General features: G+C 37.3%; 1 pseudogene; it reads left to right on the top strand.

Annotated features, from left to right (window-relative positions):
• Positions 1-4,449: 4,449 nt before the first annotated feature.
• LOC147473851 (pentatricopeptide repeat-containing protein At4g15720 pseudogene) lies at positions 4,450-10,737 on the top strand (annotated as a pseudogene).
• Positions 10,738-17,325: the final 6,588 nt, after the last annotated feature.

Here is a 17,325-nt window from a genome sequence, read left to right as displayed (position 1 = left end):
TGTTGAGCATATCGTTCAATTGATCAAGATAAAAAATTTGCACTTTCCAGGTAATCGTTGTAGTTACATACCATGCTATTATTTTCCTCTCAATCATATTAGTCTTCGCCTTATGCGCAAAAAAAACTTTCTTCTATGGCACTATAAGAAGATTATATTCTTTTTTCTTATGTAATCTAGATGCTCTTTCTTTGAAATTGTGTGTTTAAGATGCCATTTGAATTTCTTTTCAGACATTCAATATGGTTGTTTTGTAGAAATCCTTCAATGGCAACAACACAATTCCAACACCTTTCCACCGTCTTGACCGCACAACCAAATTGAAAATAAAAGTTCGATCTCGACCAGAATGTGGGAGTCAATCCTTTGGAATAACAACAATGAGGTCTTAAGTAGAGACTTTCGCGCTATTGGATGCTAAGGTAATCAACCGTGTTTGTTTTGCAATCATTTAGAATTGACCACTGATTTTTCCCCTTCTTGCCGGGGAACCCGTACATGCTAGATTGGAATCGAAAGATTTTAAAGAATTTGACAAATTTGCAAAAGGAGCTTTGTTGGAAGAGGGCAACATCTACGTCATTGAGAGATTTGACGTCGTGTTAGCAACGACCTATCGCCCAGTGGTGCATCCCTTTGTAATAAAATTCAAACCAGAAACATTGATACAGCTAGCTGATGAAGGGGGGGCTGAAATCGCAAGATACAACTTCAATTTCATTGAGTTTAACACGGTGCCATAAAAAGTTAAAGCGAGAAAACTCTTCTATCGAGGGTAATCAATCACAACCTTATGCTTAAATAGCCCCTCTCCATTTGACTTCCCTATTAAATTAAACTGTATCTTAAAGTAAACTGAAAATGATCGAAAATCTAACCTTATATTTATTTAAACAAGCAGATGTGATTGGTGTGTTGAAAAAAGTCGGCAGCACAAAACAAAAATCTGGATCAGTCTTAAAGGAGATAGTTCTCATGGATCAGAAGTTAGTAGCCCCTTTATATATCAATTTAAACAAACGAACATGTCGTTGTAACGTAATCCAATTTTTTCAACCTTTAGGCGCGCTGAAGTGACCATTACTTTATGGGGTGATTCGTGGTCGATTCAGGATGGCATACTAACACAACGAGAATGTGATCATTATAGCCACTTCATTTGACTGCAAAGGGATTATCAAGGTAATAATACATTTACCATGTTCGCAATTTGAATTGTTACTGCAAATTAATTAATCTTAATTTCTATTCTAAGCCGATGAACTTTTAATGTGTCTTTTTGTTGTAGACAAGATAACCCTTTCATCTGTTAGTGGTACAAAGATCTATGTCAACCTAGATATCCATGCTGTCACTGAATACAAGCGCCGGTGAGTTTAGCATATTTATCTAACATATTTGCATTCGTTCTTTCATACCGCATTTAAAAAATGGTTATGGAAATAAAAAAAAAATGATATATAGGACAGAAATGGCACAACATAAACAAAACAGGAAAACAATGAAGTACGAAATTAATGAAAAATCAAATGACGCAATCGCGGCAGGACTTGTGCACGTCTTCTGCGCCACACGCATGGCAAAGTGCCTCATTTGCTTGGCCAACTGAACATGTATTCTTCTTTGCCTGGATGGTGTATAAAATATATACCATCCCGTTTAACCTTCCATTCGCACCAGTGATCACATTTATTCTTATCCCTACCGAAGTTATAAATATCATAAGTTCCTTTTACATTTGCCTCGGTTCTAGAGAATCTGGACCACTGCATTTCACACCAGAAGCGTGTTGTACCCCAAAATTGGCTTTGAAACTCAACGTTGTTTCTTGTCCATCATATATTATACGGTTTCCAAGATCGTCATTCTTTGATTTGCAATGGATCTCTAGCCATCGACCGAGATTATTCGTCACCTTAACATTTACCCTCTCTAAGATCTTCGTACTAGATACCAATGAGCTTCCATATAATGCTAACACAAGTACAGCAATAGCAACTCGAAAACCATAATTGCTTCTATTGTCCAAACAACTCATTGTGGCTCTTCTTTGTTGTTATTTGTTTATTTGGGATAATGTTGGTTTTAAGTCAATTTATATAAGACTTTTAAGGCCCAAATATAGCTTGTTTTCTTACCGTTTATTATTTAGAAGATGTGATTTTATTCTTTACTAAAACAATATTCAATTAGCAAATCCGTTTTGGTGTTTATATATAGTGGTGATGCTCCGTAACAATAGCCTGATGCATTTGGTCATTTGCTTCCATTACCTATAATTAAGAAATGAAATCACTAATTTTTACATATGCAAAAATATATTGATTATCATATATGCTTATTCTTGGAGAGATCTTCTATACATAAATAGTTTGTTTAGATATATGTATCCGCGTGTATTGCAATGCAAACCAACGTTATTAGTAGAAAAGGAGAAAGAGAAGAGGCTGGAGAAAGAGAAAGAGACTGGCTGAGAGAAGAGTGAGGAGAAATCAGTTTGTGCGAGAACGAGAATGAGGACAGATTTAAACCAACCAAAATACTTTTTGGGCCACTTTACCCCCTGTCAGCCTAGAATGTTCGCCACGCTCACTTGATGAAGCTCATCATCCATTCACATCGCTGGACGACCATACCACTGCCACCCAAGCCCACCAACCTGAAACAAGAGACTGCACATACTATGTTAGCCATGCTAATCACTAATACAGTGGGATATAGAATGTCCGACAATTTTACCACGCAAAAACCAAAAACTAAACGATTTTAATCTTACAATTTAAACAGCCCTTATTGGTTTCCTTTGAAAAATTTAAATCAATCCTACTTTAAAAAACTTGAATGTTATGACTCCTACAAGGAGAATCATTCAACTCAATTAGCTTGTCATTACAAAACCTTGAACTCAATTAGATAATTAGCTTCACAATTTGTTCATCTCATTCTACAGTCGGAATCCTTGGGATACACCCATATGTCATACAGACAAGTAAGTTGAGTGATTTAAACTGTGTCGAGTCACCCTAATTACAACATTCATCATCCCCAAAGGACATTACACTTGGACTTTAAAGACCTCACATACTCGAACTGATCTAACAGTTCTGTTCTGCAATTCGACTTTGTGTTCAGTATGCATGTCAGTTTCTTTGATTTTCACATACTTCGTTACAGAATATATATACTAGAGATGTATATACCAATCACAAAATATATAAATTTATATCAATCTCACAATTCAAGATTCGTATAACATATCTTACGCCTCTACCTTCTAAGATACACCAAATTATTTGACAAGATAGCTATGGATATTGCCACAGAAACCATGGTTTGATCTTGTTGTATGCAGTAACGTCCACTAACCAACTGTGTGTCTGATATACCAAAAATCTAGTAGCAGACCTTTACCATGTTACAACTTACAACTACAGAAGCTATAATAAGAAATCTGATCAATAGAGCTTTACCTGCTGTATTACCATCGGCATTAGCCCCAAAAACAAGTTCTCACATTCAGTTTCCAGTTTCAGTTTAACTTTATTGATATATATGACTTGACAGACATCCCTGTCACCATAAGAAAGAGAATAAAAGTCAGAAAAGGAATAATTGCTAAAAAAGAAAGGCAACAATGCCACACATTTTTTGAAGAGCTTAGCTTTTTTTTTTTTTTTAAGGGAGAGAGCTCAGCGTCCTACAGGTAAGTGTTGTACAAAAAAGTCCAACTAAATTCTGTCACGTATTTCTCTATCTTCTTCTACTTTGTCTCATTTATCACACAACAAAGGACTAGTATCTGCAATCCTCTATTTCATATTTTCATGAAGCCGTAAAATATAACCTATATATGGGAAGAAGAAGAAAATATAAAGAACTTGAATCATTGAATATAGAGGACGGAAAACAACTGAAAGATAGACAGTTAAACTAAACCTGCATACCTAGGGCAGAAGTATCATACAGTGGAACTGATAAACCTCCACCCCTGCTCCTTCCTTCATATCCTCCATTACAGTCTGCTTCCAAGGAAGTAAACCGGAAAAACAAAAGATATTCAGAGTATTGACAATATCTCTGCTACAAAAGTTTAATTCAACGGCTTATAGCTTCCATTGCAAGCCGTACAAGACGCAATAGTCCTTGTACATCATGGAAATTGAAATCAAGGACCCTTTTAACAGAAGAGATGCCCTCATACCGTGACTCTTCCAGACTAGCACTGGCGACCGCGAAAGCATTCTGGGCTTTCCTTGAAGCCTCCATTGCAGAATTTACATCCTGAGTCTGCAAGTAAACACAATAAATGTCAGCAAAACTCTAGTGCATTCCTTATTGAATAGTTATAAAACAAAAGCAGTGCATTGAGCGTTACGGCCAAACATCAACCGCGCCGATGATGAATGTCCTAATCTACCCAATATTACTCTAGAATAGTAGATTAAACCGATGATGAGTGTTTTGCTATTATTCTAGAATGTCCTAATCTACCATTCTAGAGTAATATTATATTTTTATATCTTCCATTTATTTCTCCAATACAAAAGAGATCACCAAAAAACAAACCAATGGAAAAAAAAAAACACTTAAAACACTTAAAAAAAACACTGGTCTACTTTACCTAAAAAAAAAAAAAAAAATTGTCTGCTTCTCTTTCTTTCTTGGACCTCAAATTCAACTTTTTGCATACTTGTTAGCAAGAACAATTTTTTCCATGTTACAATGACCAAAATACCCCAACTGACACTAAATATTAAGTAATAAATATGAACCTGTTGTTGAAGATTCACCTTTCCGCCAAAACTTCCACACAAGCCCCCACTTCATTCAACACCTCCAAAACTCTAAAACCTTCAATTCTATCATTTCAGTCCACCCCAACATCGTAAAAGCTGGATTCCTGAATCATACCATTACAGCAAACCATCTTCTGAACGCCTATGTAAGACTTGAAAATATTAACAGTAGAAAACCTCAAAAGGCTCTTGGGGTTTTTGAAATGATGTTAAAAACTCATGTTTTGCCTAATTCGTTTACCTTCACTACTGTCATAAATGCTTGTTCCATTCTTTCGGACGTTGAAAATGGTAGAAAAATTCATGCCCATGTTGAGATTATTGGTTTAAAAGATGATATTGGAGTTTGTACTTCGCTTATCAATATGTATGGGAAGTGTAATGATGTTGTTGAAGCTCGTTTTTTTTTTTGATACGATGGTTTATAGGAATGTAGTTTCTTGGACTTCTATGATAGCAGTGTATGTGCAGAATGCATTAGGGGAGAAAGCACTCTTGTTGTTTAGGGAATTTATTGTGTCCATGTCGCCGAATCATTTTACTTTAGGAAGCATTATTAGTAATAAGCATCATACAGAGTCAAAGGACTGAAGACAAAGTCAAAGGATTGAAGACATCCAGCTCAACTTTCTGTTATTCTGTTGTAACCGTTTTCTGACACATCTCATCCTAGTCAGCAATAGTTAATTAGATTGTAGAAGTAGAGTATATATAGATGAATGTATAACAAGAATCTTTTGAGAGAAATAAATTTCAATTTTATGTTTTGAGGTTAATCCTCTTCTTCTTCTTCTTTCATTTCTGTTCTTGAATAAGAACATCTTTATGGTATCGGAGCATTCAATTACCTTACGGTATCAAATAGATCCAAATTTTTTCTTCAAATGACAAAAAATAATCAAGTTTCATTTCAAAATCATCATCAACTATCAATTTCAAACTCAACCATGAATCAAGAAACCAACCTAAATGGTGGTGCAAATGGTGTAAATGATCGAATTCCACCAAATTCACAAGTTTCTAGTGCTTCAATGGCTGCTCATTTTCATTAATCGGATTTTCTCCGGTTATTGGTTCAATGGCTGTTACTCAAGATGCATCATCTTTAGTGAGTTCGTTTCAAAATTTATCTTTTGAGAATATTTCTAATCTTGTTACCTTGGAAACTTGATAGAGAAAATGATTTACAATGGAAATCATGTTTTAGACCAATATTGAGAAATTTTAATCTTACAAATTTGGTAACCGGTAAAGAAAAGTGTCCTGAAGAATACTTGAGAGATGATATGGGCAATGAAAGTAATCAGGTTAATCCTTTATATTGTGATTGGGTGAGAAGGGATCAAACTCTATTGATTTGGCTAAATGCCACATTGTCAAGTGAATTACTACCATATGTAGTGGGAGTGTCGAATGCTCATGAACTCGAAAATATTAGAAACTAGATTCTCTACAATCTCAACAAAGACATGTTATGCAGCTAAAAGCTAAGCTACAAGCTCAAAAGAAGGGAAATTTAACTATTACACAAGATCTTCATAATATAAAGAAGATAGTCGATCATCTTGTTCTTCGCTGGAGTTCCCTGTGACAAGAGCAAGGTTTAGTGTATCAGATTCTACTGGTCTTACAAGTGATTATAAACCATTTGTTACCTCCATCATAACTAGAAAGGATCTAGTTACTCGGATGAGTTACATGCCTTGTTGTAGTGAGGAATTGTCAATGGAAGATCAAATTGGGCATATACATGATGGAAGTTCACATGCCTTTTCAACAGTAAGCAATTATCAGAATCAGAATAATCATGGAGGATATTATAACCATAATGGAAATCATAGGGGTGCTTATACAGGCAATTGGCAGAATAACAGAGGTGGAAATTTTAGAGGAAATTTTAAGAATGGTGGAAATTCTCAATTCAATGGTGGCAATTTCAGAGGTCACAGTTCAAATTACAGAGGCCATAGTCCAAATTACAGAGGTGGAAATAATAGCTCAAGGGGTCAATTTTCTAATCAAGGTAACAGATCTATTTGTCAAGTATGTAGCAAGACAGGTCATCTTGCAATTGATTGTCATCACCGAATGAGTCATTCTTATGCCGGAAGAATTCCTCCAGCCAAGCTAGCTATGATGGCTAGCATTACTAATAGTAATGCATACTCTCCTGGATATAATTTTTCTTACAATGATCCTACTAATGCTACTTCAAGTTCTTATTCTGTTTATAATGAGAATGATGGGAATATGGGGTTTTCTTCTTATGGTGGACCAAGCTCAAGCTCTATCAATTATGATGACTTCTCATATGCAAGTCAAGGATTGGGTCAGAATCATTTTGCTTTAGATTTTCCTCATGCACCAACAACAAATTATGCTTATCATGCACCAACAAAGAAATTATGCTTCTCATGCATATTCTTCGGGATCTACACCTACTTGGTATGTCGACATCAAGATCTCATCATATTACATCCGATATTTCAAATATCTCGCAGACCATCTTCTTACCGGGGCAATGATAAGGTGTTAGTTGGAAGTGGTCAAGGTTTGCTTATTCAAAACACGTGCTCTTCATCCTGTTTACCCTAGAAATTCAAAATCTTGCTTCAAAATGCATGATATTTTTTGTTTACCTTTGACTGGTAAAGTTTTTGTTTCACGAAATGTTGTTTTTAATGAAACAGAGTTTCCTTTTAAGTCTAATATTTTCAAGAATTCTGACACCATGCCTGACAACACTATACCCTACTCTTTTCAATTTTTCCAAAAATCCTTTCATTATCATCAAACTCAATCTTCAACTACTTCTACATTAGTCAATTCTATGATCAATTCATCCTTATCTCATTCTCCTGAGTCTTCACCCAGTGTTTCTTCCAATAATCAATTCATGCAAACAAGATCAAAATGTGGCATATTCAAACCTAAATCTTACATGGCCACTAAACATCCCTTACCATTAGCCCTATCAACTACAGTTCAAAAACTTCCACCTACACCTACTACATTCAAACAAGCTGTAAAAGATTCTCAGTGGAGACAAGCAATGGCAATAGAATTTAATGCCTTGTTGAAGACCAATACATGGAGTCTAGTTCCTTATGATCCTAGTCAGAATTTAGTGGATTCAAAGTGGGTTTTTAAGTTAAAGCAGAAACCAGATGGGAGTATAGATAAACATAAGGCAAGATTGGTTGCTAGAGAGTTCAGTTAGGAAAAAGGTGTCGATTTCACTGAAACCTTTAGTCCTGTTGCAAAACCAGCTACTATAAGGATGATTTTATCATTAGCTGTTCAACATGATTGGGATATTAGGCAACTCGATGTTACTAATGCTTTTCTCCATGGACATTTGAAAGAGGAGGTTTATATGCAACAACCTCAAGGTTTTGTTGATGCAGAAAAGCCAGCACACGTCTGTAAGCTTCACAGGTCCTTATATGGGCTCAAACAAGCACCTCGTGCTTGGTATGAAGAATTGGTTAAAACACTTATTTCTCATGGTTTTGTTACATCAAAGGTAGATCCTTTACTGTTTATCAGAGTACAAGATCATACAACAAAGATATATTCTAGTATATGTAGATGATATATTGATTCTGGGGACCTCATCATTTTATTATTCTTCCTTAATTCAAAACTTAGTCATACATTTGTCATGAAGGATCTTGGCTCGGCTTTTATTTCTTTCCGGGAATGGAGGTCAAGAGAGATTCAAAAGGACTATTTTGTCACAAACTAAATATATATATGATCTTTTGGAGAAAGCAAAATGATCGAGCAAAACCATGTTCAACACCCTGCTCAACATCTATTAAGCTTGATCCTTATAGTGGTGATCCTCTTCCAGATCCAACAGAGTATAGATCACTTGTTGGAGGACTTCAGTATCTCACGTGGACCAGACTAGATATATATCTCATTTTCAGTGAATCAAATTTGCCAATATATGTAGTAACCAACTACAAATCATTATGCTGCTGTAAAGAGATTGTTGAGGTATCTTAAAGGTACTATTGATAAAGGTATCTACTTTCAAAAAGGTTCAGGTCAAATTACAGCATATTCTGATGCAGATTGGGCAGGAAATCCAACTAATAGAAGGTTTGTAACTGGTTTTTGCATTTACTTTGGTTCTAATCTAATTTCATGGTGTGCAAAGAAACAATCCACGGTTTCAAGATCAAGTACAGAATCCGAATACAGAAGTCTTGCATATACAGCTGTCGAGATTTATTGGTTATGTATTTTGTTGAAGGATCTTCAAGTACCACTTAGTCATCCACCTGTGCTTTGGTGTGACAACATTAGTGCCATTTCTTTATAAAGCAATCCCATCTTCCATGCAAGAACCAAACACATAGAGGTAGACTACCACTATGTCAGAGAACTGGTCATCAACAAGCTTCTGGACATTAAGTATATCTGTACAGCTGATCAAACTGCTGATGTCTTCACAAAGGGATTATCTACTTCACGATTATATTTCTTCAGTTAATTTCCAAGCTTACAGTTCGAGCATCTCCCTTCAGCTCGAGGGAAGGTAATAAGCATCATACGAGTCAAAGGATCAAGACAAAGTCAAAGGATTGAAGACATCCAAATTTCAACTTTCTTTCATATTCTCATTTGTAACCGTTTTTCGACACATCTCATCCTAGTCGAGAATAGTTAATTAGATTGTAGAAGTAGAGTATATATAGATGAATGTATAACAAGAATCTTTTGAGAGAAATAAATTTCAATTTTATGTTTTGAGGTTAATCCTCTTCTTCTTCTTCTTTCATTTCTGTTCTTGAATAAGAACATCTTTAATTAGTGCTTGTGCAAGCTTGGGTAGGTTAGGCTGCAGGGAAAGTAGCACATGGAGCTGTATTTCGCCGTGGTTATGATGGTAGTGATGTGATTGCGAGTACACTGGTTGACATGTACGCCAAATGTGGTTGCATTACATATTCGAATAAGGTTTTTCGGATGATTGAGAACCCATCCGTTATTCCATATACATCAATGATTGTGGGAGCCGCAAAGTATGGGGGGGAAGTTGTCACTAGACCTCTTTCAAGAGATGCTTGAAAGGGGAATTAAACCCAATGATGTAACTTTTCTTGGCGTTTTGCATGCTTGTAACCATTCAGGTCTTGTTGACATAGGCCTTGAATATTTGAATTCAATGTACACAAAGTATGGGATAGTTCCCGATGCAAAACATTACATCTGTGACTGTTGATATGCTCGGTCGCACAGTCGCCTTGATGAAGCTCACCAGTTGGCTAAGACTATTTCATACAGAAGCCAAAGAGGCAGCATTGTTGTGGGGTTCACTTCTATCGGCTAGTAGGACTCATGGAAGGTTAGATATCACCGTTGAGGCTGGACAAAGGCTAATCGATTCAAACCAACAAGTTGCAGTGCATATGTGACAATGTCAAATTCATTTGCAAAATTGGGAAGTGGGATAATGCCTATAAAATACGGTCTGAGATGAAGCGACATGGTATCCGAAAAAGAACCCGGGCGAGTTGGGTTGAGATCAAAGATGCAACTTACATATTCTACGCTAGAGATTTGTCTTCATGCACGCAAGAAGCAGAAATCGCGACTGTATTGAAGGAACTACAACTGAGAATGAAGGAGAGGGGGTATGTAAGTGCTAGAAAAGGATTAGTGTTTGTCGACGTTGAAGAGGAAGTGAAGAGACTATTGTTGGTCTCCACAAGCGAGAAATTGGCGTTAGGATTTGCCTTGATAAACATTCCCAAAGGGGTGACAGTTAGAGTGATGAAAAACTTGAGAATGTGTTGGAACTGTCACGAGGCCTTCAAGCTTATCAGTGACATTGTGGAAAGGGATATTATCGTTAGAGATTTAAACAGATTTCATCATTTTAGGGACGGGTCATGCACTTGCAGGGATTTCTGGTAATCGTACATGTATCAAAAATTGTTAATATGGGGAAATGGTCTTTACCTCGGCACAAGTTCTAAATGTGGCAGGTACTCTCAGGAGGCGCTTCTCACACAAGATAAACTGGTGAGGATCAAGATATTAAAAACAGCTCTAATTGCCTCTAAATGTATATTCTGCAACAAAGAGAGAAAACACTAGTCACTTGTTCTTCAACTGTGATTACACGAGCAAGATACGGAAGGAGGTAGTCAGCGCATGGGATTCCAAAGAAATGTACAAGTCGCACATGAAGAATGGAGATGGATCTTAGACACATCAAAGAAGAAAGAACACTGCTCTGAGAAACAACAACTTCAAGAAGTGCTAATTGACCATGTTTACAGGGGAGGCCAACAGAGCAGCGGCTTTTCTGGACTCTTTAAGAGGGTCAAAGGGTAGTAACATCTTTACTAACCCCCAAACGAAGGAACTGGACAAAATCCTTGAAGAGCATAGGAATGGATTACAATATGTAAGGCTAAGATTATAAAGCCATAGATAGAAGTTGCTTTTGAGGAGGGATTACCCGAGAAAGACCTGATGTCTTCAAATGTACTTGTAAAGATTTTTTCGAAGTTAATACAAAACTGCTTGCTTTTTTTTGCAAAAAAAAATTGTTAATGTCTTCATCTTTGTGTTAATACTAGAACTTAGTCCCGCACATCATGATATTGTTGATGCCTCACAAGTTCACAACTCTTTTTAAATTTGGTGGTATCTTTGTTGAGCCGTCAACTTGCCCTTGGTTGTTCAGAAACTACATGCCATTTTTATTTCTCAAATCAACCTCGAAATGAAGCTTTAAGAAAGCAGGACATTGTTGTCGGTTCCGCTGAGTACAAATTTTACAGGGTAGGCCAGGCCAAGCACAGTGAGATCGGACTCACCTAACGAAGTTGAAATCATTTACTCCGGATTGCCGTCAATTGTATACAGTAGATGTCTTGTACATGTGATGTGAGAAATCAGGTTGCATTGACTTAATTTGGCTTCTACTTAGACGGTTGTACAGTTGTACCTTCAATTGGTTGTTGTTCTGTTCTCCTACACGGTTGAAAAGTACTATATGAAGTGTTTAGGATATCCATGGCAGTGTTGCCATTGTTTTTGTTCTTTGTTATTTTCTCTGAAGAATGTACCAATAGTAGATATACTTAAAAGCAAAACATTTAATATACAAATCTGATACATTGTTTTTTTTTTTTTTTTTGGTGCTGCACCCAAGTTACTTCATGGGCTGCCTACGTACCCTGGAGGCCAGGGTGCCTCACTTACTGGGATCAAGCACACGTAGTTCTAGAATTTAAAACAACCAATACAATACAAATTAGAATTCTTTCTTGGACGAAGATGGATGTTTCAAGGCAGACGCTTCTGCATTTCTTTTCTTGCTGAGCATGAGCAGACTTCCATGAATACGCAGTCTCATTACCGCAATGAGGAGGAGGCTCGGAACTAAAATACTCCACGTCCTTCTCGAAACTTGCAACATCATCATCTTCAGTGTTGAGAAGGCTTGTCGTCCTCTAGTAGATCACTGACGTCCATCATTATATCATTGAATAATTCACTGTTTGCTGGATTAGTAAAATACTCAAAGGGGTTCTCGAAATCTTCAGTCGTTGTATCACCCTGAGAAGGGTTGTCGTCCGCCAGTAGATCACTCAGTATTTTGTGGTTTGCTGGATTGTTTAAATTGTTCAAGGCCTCCTCCAATGATGCCACCTCATACTGATCGTCGGACGCATATGTTCTTCTGCGTTTCTTTTTTCTTAGCGAGCATCGGTTTCTAAAGGCAAAAGTCGCGGACTTAGGGATGAAGATTCATTACCCCTCCCTCTCTTGATCCTACATAGAGCCCACGATTCTTGATCACATGGATGTTCTTCCAGCATGTACTCATGCATTATCCAGCTACCAATAGCATCTTTTTGGGTACCAGCATCCAAGAAAAAATTCAACGTCCTCACATATCCGACGACCTTGGACTTATTCACCGAATCGTAAATCTTTTGGCTTTTCCGACCCTTCCCGTTCATGCGCCGTCTTTTCGATCGAAGTAAGTTCCATTACCAAACTTCTTCTTGACCAGCGTGTAAACATAAAGCTCATCGGCTGAACTCCCTTGAACATCTCCCGGCTCCTTTCCGGCTCCCATAAATTTCTACTATATCCTTTATAATATTAAGAACTTCTTCACCAACTCTATTTACTAAATAGTAAATAACTTCTTCATCCGTAGGTTGGAAACTAAAACCCAACAGGTAAATTAATCATCTTCTCTTCTCTTGGTTTGCAAAATAATGAGATTTGTGGTTTGGTGAAGTCCATTATATAACATCGTGTTATGGCGATTACACGTGGTTCTTCGATCAAGTTGTTTACGTTCGTCCGATCTAAACATTGCTCCAACTCCCGCAGGTTCGAAACTTTCTCAAGTTATTATATGCGAGTTTTTAGGACCCTTAGATAGACTGGCGGGAATAATCTGATTCGAACTTTATACCTTTGGATTGTCATTGAGATCGAGCATCATTCATGATTCATCACATAAATGCAGGCCCACTAGCTAGTTCGTGGGCAAGCCCATTACAATCTTCTTGTTTACTTGTTTAGAATAAAATCTGTCTTAATCTTCTTGTTTAGAATAAAATATGTCTTCAGGTTAACAGCCCAAGCCCGACAACTAAGTCCAACAACACTAGCCCAATACAACCCCCCCCCCCCTCAACGCATACCGGCTACCATTTTTTTCAAACCTTTTTAGCCGGTATCATCTCTCCTTGTGAAAAAAAACAAAAAAACTTCGTTTACATTTGTTTCATGCGCCGAGTGTTGAGTTATGAATCAACAATGGGAATTGAAGTTGGCGAGTTCACCCAATTCGAGTCGTGTCCCGTTTGAGTATATATTCAAACTTGGTTGGGTTGATTAAACTGGATTAGGTTGATTAAATTTAATTGGGTTGATTAAACTTGATTGGGGTGGAAGATTGGGTTGATTAAACTTGATTTTTTTTTGGAGTTTGGGTGGAAGATTGGGTTGATTAAACTTGAGTTCGAGTTTGCCTAAGCTTGATGAAGTTATTTCGAGTTTGGGTTGATTAAGTGGAAGTTGATTTTTAAAATGAACATCATGACAAACAAACCGAATTTTTTAAGTTCAAACGACCTAACCATGTCGCCCAAGATTGAGAGTCCCCAAACCACCCCGCCATGTCGTCCTAGAGACTGCCCAAACGACCCCGCCATATCGTCTATCTAAAAACTAAAAGTTTTGTCTCAAACAACACGCATAGACCACTTGAGTGTACACTCAAACTACATGGTGAGGTCGTTTGAGTGTACATTCAAACTACATGGCGAGATCATTTGAGTGTACATTCAAACTACATGGCGAGACTGTTTGAGTGTACATTCAAACCATCGCACTCAAACAACCCGAGGGTTTCGTTATGGCGAGACCGGTTGGATTGGTCGTTGGGCCTGGGCTTTGATGGCAAACTTGTAATATTTCTTTTTTTTTTGGGGGTTGCCCAATCCAATTTGATGAGTGCCCAATACAGGACCCTCAATTAAAGCCACATTGTAGTTGAAAAACTTACAACTCTTTCATCCGGTTCTCTCTTTTATTTTCTTATTTTTGGTTAAGAAAAACAAAACAAAATAACAACAAAAAGATACACAACTCTCTTCATCAGAAAACCACTTCATCCTTCCAAATTTGCTTAACCGTACCAAGGGCTTAATTAGGAATGCAAAATAATATAATGAAAATTGTAGGTTTTAAAAATTGTATTTTTTGTTAAAAAACACTACAATCTTTTGTATTTAATTTGGAAAGGAGCAATTTTTGAATATCTACCAAAATTTAACTTTCTCTACGTGATTCGATGTTGTCAATCTTTTTAACCAGAGTTTTTCAGTCCAAATATTTGTATTTTCTCAAGATTTGAAAAAATTGGTAGTGATGGAAGTCACGACGGTTATTTGGGCAAACATGGTCAAAGATGAAGAGGCAACCATGGCCTGTTACAATTGAACAAGATGAACTTCTTGCTTTCCTAATCTTGCCTCTCTTTTTCTTCTTATTTTTTTTCAAAGCAAGATTGAATAAGTAGCAAGTTTCTCTTGCGTGACGTGACATTATACCATTGGCCAGGTTGTTAGTCATCTACAAGACAATGGTTGTCCCCGTAACAGTACTCAAAGAGCCACTGCTAGACAGACCTACTTATATGACCTACTATTTCAACCTACTGATGTGTCTAAATAGGTGGCAGCCCCACGTCAGCAACACCCACAATTTTTAGTTTAGAGGTAGAACTGTCCCCACGAAAAATGTAAAATCTTCCCTCTTTCTTCTCCGTCTCTTCTCCATCATTTTTTTTCCCCGATACTGACTTACCCATATTATAGCTATTACCTTAGAAGTACATAGGCTGTATGTTCTGATCCAGCATACACTTTGGAAGACTGCTCATACTTAATTGTTGGTTAGTCCAGTTAGCTAAATCATAGGCATCCCCATTAAAACTCCTACTAATCCAAAAAAAACCTACTACAAAGCAAGGAAGTTAATTAAAAGATTGTTTATAGAGTCTCTCAAGTTTTCCAGAGCCCAAGGACAGTTTGGGCTTGTGAATGCTTTGATCACCTCCGCACAATCTCCTTGAAAAACAAATTCCTTCCATCCTGTTGCTAGTGTCATTCGAACTGCCACTTCTACTACCATCATCTCTGCTTCTTCTGCATTTCTTGCCTTGAACCTCCTTGTTGCAGCTCCCACTATTCTACCTTCATCATTGCTTGCAATACATCCAGCCTCTTGCCCATCGGTTTTCTGTAAAAGCTAACATCAAACCTGATAACCACATATTGGAAAAGTCATTTAGATAATCACTCAAATTCAGAATTGGTTTAGGGCCAGCAGTCAATTCCTTTTCTTTGAAGGCTTGTATACATTTCAAAGCCTCCAAACAATTTTTAGAGGTAGAACTGTCCCCACGAAAAATGTAAAATTTTCCCTCTTTCTTCTCCGTCTCTTCTCCATCATTTTTTTTTCTGATACTAACTTACCCATACTATAGCTATTACCTTAGAAGTACATAGGCTGTATATTCTGATCCAGCATACACTTTGGAAGACTGATCATACTTAACTGTTGGTTAGTCCAGCTAGCTAAATCATGGGCATCCCCATTAAAACTCCTACTAATCCAAAAAAACCTACTATAAAGCAAGGAAGTTAAAAGATTGTTTATAGAGTCTCTCAAGCTTTCCAGAACCCAAAGACAATTCGGGCCTGTGAATGCTTTGATCACCTTCGCACAATCTCCTTGAAAAACAAATTCCTTCCATCCTGTTGTTAGTGTCATTCGAACTGCCACTTCTACTGCCATCATCTCTGCTTCTTCTGCATTTCTTGCCTTGAACCTCCTTGTTGCAGCTCCCACTATTCTACCTTCATCATTGCTTGCAATACATCCAGCTGCATGCTGCCCATCCAGTTTCCTGTCGAAACGCAACATCAAACCTGATAACCACATATTGGAAAAGGCATTTGGATAATCACTAAAATTCCTCTTCTTTGAAGGCTTGCATACATTTCAAAGCCTCCAAAGAACTTCTTCTTATCACCCTATCTCTATTTGCTTTCCTCTGTTCAAACTTGATCTCATTTCTGGCTTTCCATATGTTATTGAGCATACAACAAGCCAAAACTCCTGCAAATGATGTAGACTCCTGATTGCTATGACTCCAGGATATATATGAAGGTTTCCACCCAGCCTTTTATGGTTCTCTTTTCAGGGCCAACCACCTTTTAGCCCAGTTCTGAGGCAAACCACAAGGCTTTGGACCATTCACATTCAAAGAACAAGTGTATGTCAAATTCCAAAGTCTTGTAATTAAAAGGACAAGATAGATCACCTGGTACTTTCTTTGGGGCCAATCTATCCCCAATGGTAGTCCAAGCATATATAGTTTCTAGATGAACAATTGTGTGCTAGTATTTGGTAGCTTGGACTTCGGATGAGAAATAGTCTTTGAGCTATAATTTGATGAATGTCCCTCCCATTCTTTATGATGTAGCAAAAGGAGTAGAGCGGTTTTTTTAATAGTTAAGCTTGAGACCTATCCTCACACCATATCATTTTGTCCTTGCTAGCCCCTAAAGGTCTAACAACAACCTCTTGGATCTTTTGCCTTATAAATGGCTCAAAATGAAGAGCTAAAAGATCGTGTCCCATCGGACCCATCTTCTTTAAACAAGCCCGACACATACATATTCTCTAGAGCAGGGTTATTGATACCCAGTTCTTTATGAGTCCTTGGCTTCCCATTTGCAAACTAGCCAAGGATCTTTAATTTAGAATTGAAGTAGTATTCCCATTATGTATATTCCAAATAAGCCCCCCACTTATAGTGTTGAACACCCTATGTATACCCTTCCAAAAGAAAGAGGCATAGTCAGGGGGCCTTTCAACATCCCCAATCCAGTTCTTGTTGTATATGCTATACAAAATTTTAGTCCACATAGACTCCACATCAGTGGCAGCCTTCCATGGCAACTTT

This window comes from Coptis chinensis, unplaced genomic scaffold, assembly GCF_015680905.1.
Source record: "Coptis chinensis isolate HL-2020 unplaced genomic scaffold, ASM1568090v1 utg1761_pilon_pilon, whole genome shotgun sequence".
In the NCBI taxonomy this organism is placed as follows: Eukaryota; Viridiplantae; Streptophyta; class Magnoliopsida; order Ranunculales; family Ranunculaceae; genus Coptis; species Coptis chinensis.
This window is presented reverse-complemented; position numbering and strand designations above follow the sequence as displayed.